The sequence below is a fragment of the Pristiophorus japonicus genome, chromosome 13, assembly GCF_044704955.1.
Source record: "Pristiophorus japonicus isolate sPriJap1 chromosome 13, sPriJap1.hap1, whole genome shotgun sequence".
Lineage (NCBI taxonomy): Eukaryota > Metazoa > Chordata > Chondrichthyes > Pristiophoridae > Pristiophorus > Pristiophorus japonicus.
In genome coordinates, this window is record NC_091989.1 from 129,884,642 (window position 1) to 129,890,801 (window position 6,160).

Consider the following 6,160-nt stretch of genomic DNA (forward strand, 5'->3'; position numbering starts at 1 on the left):
ATTTTTTATTGAATTTTAAAAAAAGTTTTCCCCCCTCCCTAGGCCCAACCACAGCCTCGGACTAAATTTTAGTATTTATCGTCCATTCCGGTAATGACCGCCCACTTTCTACTTAACTGCCGAGAAAATCGTTGATATTGAGTGTGCAACGTCCATTTTTTCGCTGGGCGATTAGTTTTAATTACTTTAAACATTAAAATGGAAATTCTCACCAGCATTACTCACCGAATGTTAGCGGTGCTTCTCAGTGGGCAATCGGGTGATGAGGGCCTTTAGGGAAAGTCTAGCTCTTTATCTTTAATAGTCCAATTTTTACCGTTGGGAGGGAGAAATGGATCCTATATCTAATTTATAGTTGAGAAATAGAAGGGGACAAAGAATAGATCCTTGGGAGATACCAGGGGTAACAGTGCAGGTGTGGGAAGAGATGCCATTTCAGTTGACTCTCTGGCTATGACTGGATAGATAAGTAAGGAATCAGGTAAGTGCAGTCCCACCCAGCTGGATGACATTGGAGAGGCATTGGAGGAGGATGGTGTGATCAACCATTTCAAAGACTGCAAACCGGGTGAGAAGGAATAGTTTACCATGGCCACAGCCACATAGGATGTCATTTGCGATTTTGATGAGTCGTTTCGGTACTAAGACTGGTGCAGAAACCTGATTCGAGGGATTGAAACATGGAATTCTGGGAAAGGTGGGCACATATTTGGGAGGTGACAGTGCATTATAGAACTTTGGAGTAGAAAGGAAAGTTGAAGATGGGGTGGTTGTTTACAAAGATGGAGGGGTCAATGTTTTTTTTGAGGAGAAGGGTGATGATGGCAGATTTGAAGGGAAGGGGCACTGTACCTGAGGAGAGAAAACCGTTAATTATATCAGCTAACATGGGGGTCAGGAAGGGAAGTTGGGTTGTCAGCAATTTGGTGGAAATAGGGTGGACAGAGCAGGAGGTGGGTCTCATGAACAAAATGAGGTAAGAGAGGGCATGAGGGAAGATAGGAAAGAATCTAGAGAAGGATGTGAGTTCAGGGTTAGAACAGGGGGATGGTGGGCTGGTGGGGAACGTAGTGAAGTGGCAGCGGCAGCTGAACGAATGGTCTCAATCTTAGTGACAAAGAAGTCCATGAGGTCCTTGCACTTGTAAATCCCCCTCTCCTGTCATCTCTCTCCCAATTCACTTACAACTGCACTTTCAAATTCCCAACTGTCTTGCCTTTGGCCGTCCACTCATCACAACAGAATGAATGAGGCAGGAGAGTAGAGTTTAAGAAGATGGTTTGCAGTATAGAAGAGAAGCCAGGGTTATCTTTGCATTCCAGGATGATCCTGGAATAGTGAGCAGTTTTTGCAAAGGAGATCAGTGTCTAATTGTGTTTCATGTGGTCGAGCCAGATCTGGGGCTGAATGGCTAAATCAGTTGTCCACCATATACATTCAAGTCTGGTCCCTGGAACTTAAGGGGGTGGAGACGAGGGCCATATCTGGGAGAACAATCAGGGTGAGAGAGAGTAATGGTTTTAATGGGAATTAGATCATTAAAGGTGGGGGCGAGCGTGTGTTTGAACAGAACTGTAGCTGTAAAAATGTTGTGGTGAATGGAAGGCCAAAGGCAGTTGGGAATTTGAAAGTGCAGTTGTAAGTGAATTGGGAGAGAGACGACAGGAAAGAGGGATTTACAATTACCTTAACTGCTTAACAAGATTTATGACCATTTTTTGTGACCGGATATAAATTATGCCCCTGTATGATTAATTTTTCAATTAATATTACAGCTGTATTACAATCTGCTTAAAATCGTTTTCTGGATTGGAAGGGCTGAATTCTGTTTTCATGTTAACAAAAGTAATACTTTTTGTGACAGTTTTCATTGTGGAAAATAGTTTTTTTCTTAAATTGCTTCTGAAACCTTTAAAGCTAGTTGCAACCTTATCAGATGAATGTTACCTCTGAGATGTCCTGCTGGCTGACAACAACTTCAGGTGGTGCCTGGTGCTTTTTGATAGACTTCATTTGAAATATAAATTGTATTTCATTTTGTTATGTGAAAACCTCATATTGGACCTGCAGAAGTGAATTATTTCTCGTTACCATTGAATTTGTGAAGTTTCTTTCAATCACTTTCACTAAACAGACTCTACTACAGAATCATAAAGGTTGTAAATCCATCAACTTGGACCAGAGTGCTTGAAATGTGTATTTCTTTATATTTCTGTAGTGTGTCCTGGTTTTCAAATCATCTTTGGGCATTTTTTATTGAGGAGTAGGCTAGAAAATTTACTTGGCTCCCAGGGGACCTATGTTATAGACTTAAAGAAAAAAACAATTATAAAACATAATTATTTTTTATAATATATATGTTAATTTTGTATGAATAACATTGCATAAAATTGAAGAAATTAGAATTCAATGCAAATTTGATTGCTGATTAAACTTAATGCCAATTATTATTATGTTAGAGATACCTTCTGACTGGGGTGGAATAAACCCTGCCCAGCTGTGCTCACCCCCTCAACCCAGATCCACCACATATCTGCCATGTATGAAATTAGTCTAAATTGCCCAACTGGGCCATCAATTTAACCTTTTGTAAATGCCATATTGAGAATATTTGTCGTGTGGGGGAATAAGAACAGAAGAACATAAGAAATAGGAGCAGGAGTAGCCTCTTGAGCCTAATCTGCCATTCAATATCATGGCTGATCTTTTACATCAATTGCACTTTTCTGCCCGATCCCCATATCTAAATAAAAACAAACATTTATTTTTTAAAAGGAACTACAGAGCTACTAATGTAGTGGCACCTTTTAATGCTACAATGAATAATTGCAATGTTTGATGTGGTACTGAGCCTTACAGACCAAGAAGATGCCAGGTGCGACCAGCAGTCTATTCTAAGTTACTTGATCTCAGCTGGGGTCATAATAGGGTCGGTAAAATTGGTCTCCGCTCCCTGGGTTAGCTTTCGGCTCCTTTTCATCATTCAGTGACTCTGCTGGAAATAGGTGAGAATAGAACTGAGCTCAGTTGTGATGCTCACTGTTAGGAATGGAAGAACTCCACTGAGTAATGTGAGCTAAAACTGATGTGACCTTAGTCTCTTTAACACAACTCCAGAGTGCCTAAACAGTATGGCAGACAAGCTTTTATACTCCCTTGTACAAGTTTTGCAGATGACCCTTGGGCCTCTAACAGTTGTGCCCTCTGGTGGCAAGTCTTACACAGTTACAATGTTTACATACATAACATCACTCCTCCACACACCCGCCCCCCCCCCCCCCCCCCAAAGTCTTTGATACAAATTATTTACAAGTTGAGACGATCCGGGGCCCTACGCTCCATGGTTGATCGTTTGAGTTCAAACTCTGACATGGGTGAGTTGGTTGGACCATTGCTGCACTGCGGCGCAGCTGGTCTGACAGGACTGTCGGGAATGGTGGCTTTATCCTCTTGATTGACAGCGAGGCCGATTGCTGGTTGGGTGTGTGTTAGTGGATCGATGATGGTGATGTCCTCTTCAGGTTGTTATTGGTTGCCGGTGAACCGCAGTTTGGTCTGATCCAAATGCTTTCTGCACGTTTGTCCATTCAATAGTTTGACTATAAACACTCTATTCTCCTCCTTGGCCAAGAAAGTGCCAGTGACTCATTTAGGACCATGACCGTAATTAAGGACAAACACGGGGTTGTTAACATCAATGTCACGCGATACAGCTGCGCGATCGTGGTGCATGCTTTGCCGGTGACGCCGGGTTTCCACATGATCATTTAGATACGGGTGGACTAGGGAGTGCTCTCTTCATTAACAGTTCTGCAGGGGGAACTCCAGTGAGCGAATGGGGTCGCATCCGGTAGCTGAGCAGAACCCGAGATAAGTGGGTCTGCAAGGAGCCTTCCGTTACGTGTTTCAAGCTCTGCTTGATAGTTTGGACTGTCCATTCCGCTTGACTGTTGAATGCAGGCTTAAACGGGGCAGAACTGACATGCTTGATGCCATTGTGGGTCATAAACTCGTTGAATTCCGAGCTGGTGAAACACGGTCCATTGTCACTGACGAGGACGTCGGGCAAGCCATGGGAGGCTCTCAATGGTGGCAGTGGATGTGCTGGATGACATGATTACACATTCAATCCACTTAGAGTAAGCGTCCACTACAACTAAAAACATCTTTCCGAGAAAGGGGCCAGCAAAATCTACGTGGATCCTGGACCACGGTTTGGAGGGCCATGACCATAAACTCAATGGAGCCTCCCTTGGTGCATTGCTCAATTGTGAGCACATGTTGCACTGGTGTACGCATGACTTTAAGTCCGAGTCAATGCCGGGCCACCAAACATGCGACCTGGCTATAGCCTTCATCATGACTATACCTGGGTGGTTATTGTGTAGGTCGCGTATAAATGTTTCTCTGCCTTTTTTTTGGCAAAACCACGCGATTACCCCATAAGAGATAATCCGACTAGATGGACATTTCATCTTTGCATCGGTGAAACGGCTTAATTTCATCTTGCATTTCCCCAGGAACGGCCGACCAGCTCCCACTGAGGATGCAACTTTTTACAAGTGATAGCACAGGGTCCTGGCTGGTCTAGGTCCTGATCTGGCGAGCCGTGACGGGTGACCCCTCACTCTCAAAAACGTTCATGACCAGAAGCAAGTCTGCAGGCTGTGCCATTTCCACCCCGGTAGTGGGCAATGGTAGCCAACTGAGGGCATCAGCACAGTTCTTCATGCCTGGTCTGTGGCGGATAATGTTAGTGCCCATCTTTGAATGCGGGACGAAGCATTGATGTTTATACCTTTGCTTTCTGAAAACAGCGAAATAAGTGGTTTGTGGTCGGGTTCAAGCTCAAACCGATGTCCAAATAGGTATTGGTGCATTTTCTTAACCCCATCTACACTTGCTAACATCTCTTTCTCGACCATACTATAGGCTCTTTCAGCCTTAGACAGACCCCTGGCTGCGTCTGCAACCGGTTGAAGTTTGCCTGATACATTAGTTGCTGTAACACACAGCAGACCCCATAGGAAGATGCATCACAAGCTAGCACTAATCGTTTACGTGGGTCATACAGTACAAGTAACTTATTAGAACAAAGTAGGTTTCTGGCCTTCTCAAAGGCTGTCTCTTGAGATTTACCCCAAACCCAGTCATCACTCTTACCTAGCAACATGTGCAACGGTTCCAGCAAAGTGCTTAACCCGGGTAGAAAGTTACCAAAATAGTTTGAGGAGTCCCAGGAACGAACGCAGCTCTGTCACATTCTGTGGTCTGGGTGCATTCTCGATGGCCTCTATCTTTGAATCCGTGGGTCTGATGCTGGCTGCCACAATCTTACTCCCCCAAATTTTGACCTCTGGCCCCAGGAAAACACACTTGGAGCGTTTCAGCCTGAGTCCCACTCTCTCTAGTCAATTTAGAACCTCTTCCAGGTTGTGCAGGTGTTCGATGGTGTCACGACTGGTGATCAGGATGTCGTCTTGAAACACAACGGTGCACAGAATCGATTTCAGCAGACTCTCCATGTTTCTCTGAAAGGTGGCAGCAGTCAAGCGAATCCCAAAAGGGCACCTGTGGGATATAAACAGTCCTTTGTGCGTGTTGATGCATGCCAATCTTTTCGAAGATTCAGCCAGCTCCTGTGTCATGTAGGCAGAGGTTAGGTCCAACTTGGTGAACGACTTGCCCCCCGTTAACGTTGCGAACAGGTCATCCGCCTTGGGTAGCGGGTACTGGTCTTGTACCGAGACTCATTGATTGTTACCTTGTAGTCTCTGCAGATTCTGATCATCGCTTTTCAACACCGGAACAATCAGACTGGCCCACTCGTTGAACTCGACTGGCGATATGATTCCCTCTCGTTGAAGTCTCTTCAGTTCGATCTCGACTTTCTCCCTCATCATATATGGAACCACTTGAGCCTTATGATGAACGGGCTTTGATCGGGGATTAGATGGATCTGCACCTTGGCACCTGTGTAGTTGCCGATGCCTGGTTCAAATAGCAACGGAAACTTTCTCAGCACTTGGGCGCACGAGGCATCATCCACTGAAGATAGTGCTTTGATGTCGTCCCAGTTCCATTGAATCTTTCCCAGCCAGCTTCTGCCGAATAGCGTTGGGCCATCGCCTGGTACAATCCACAGTGATAAATCATGCAC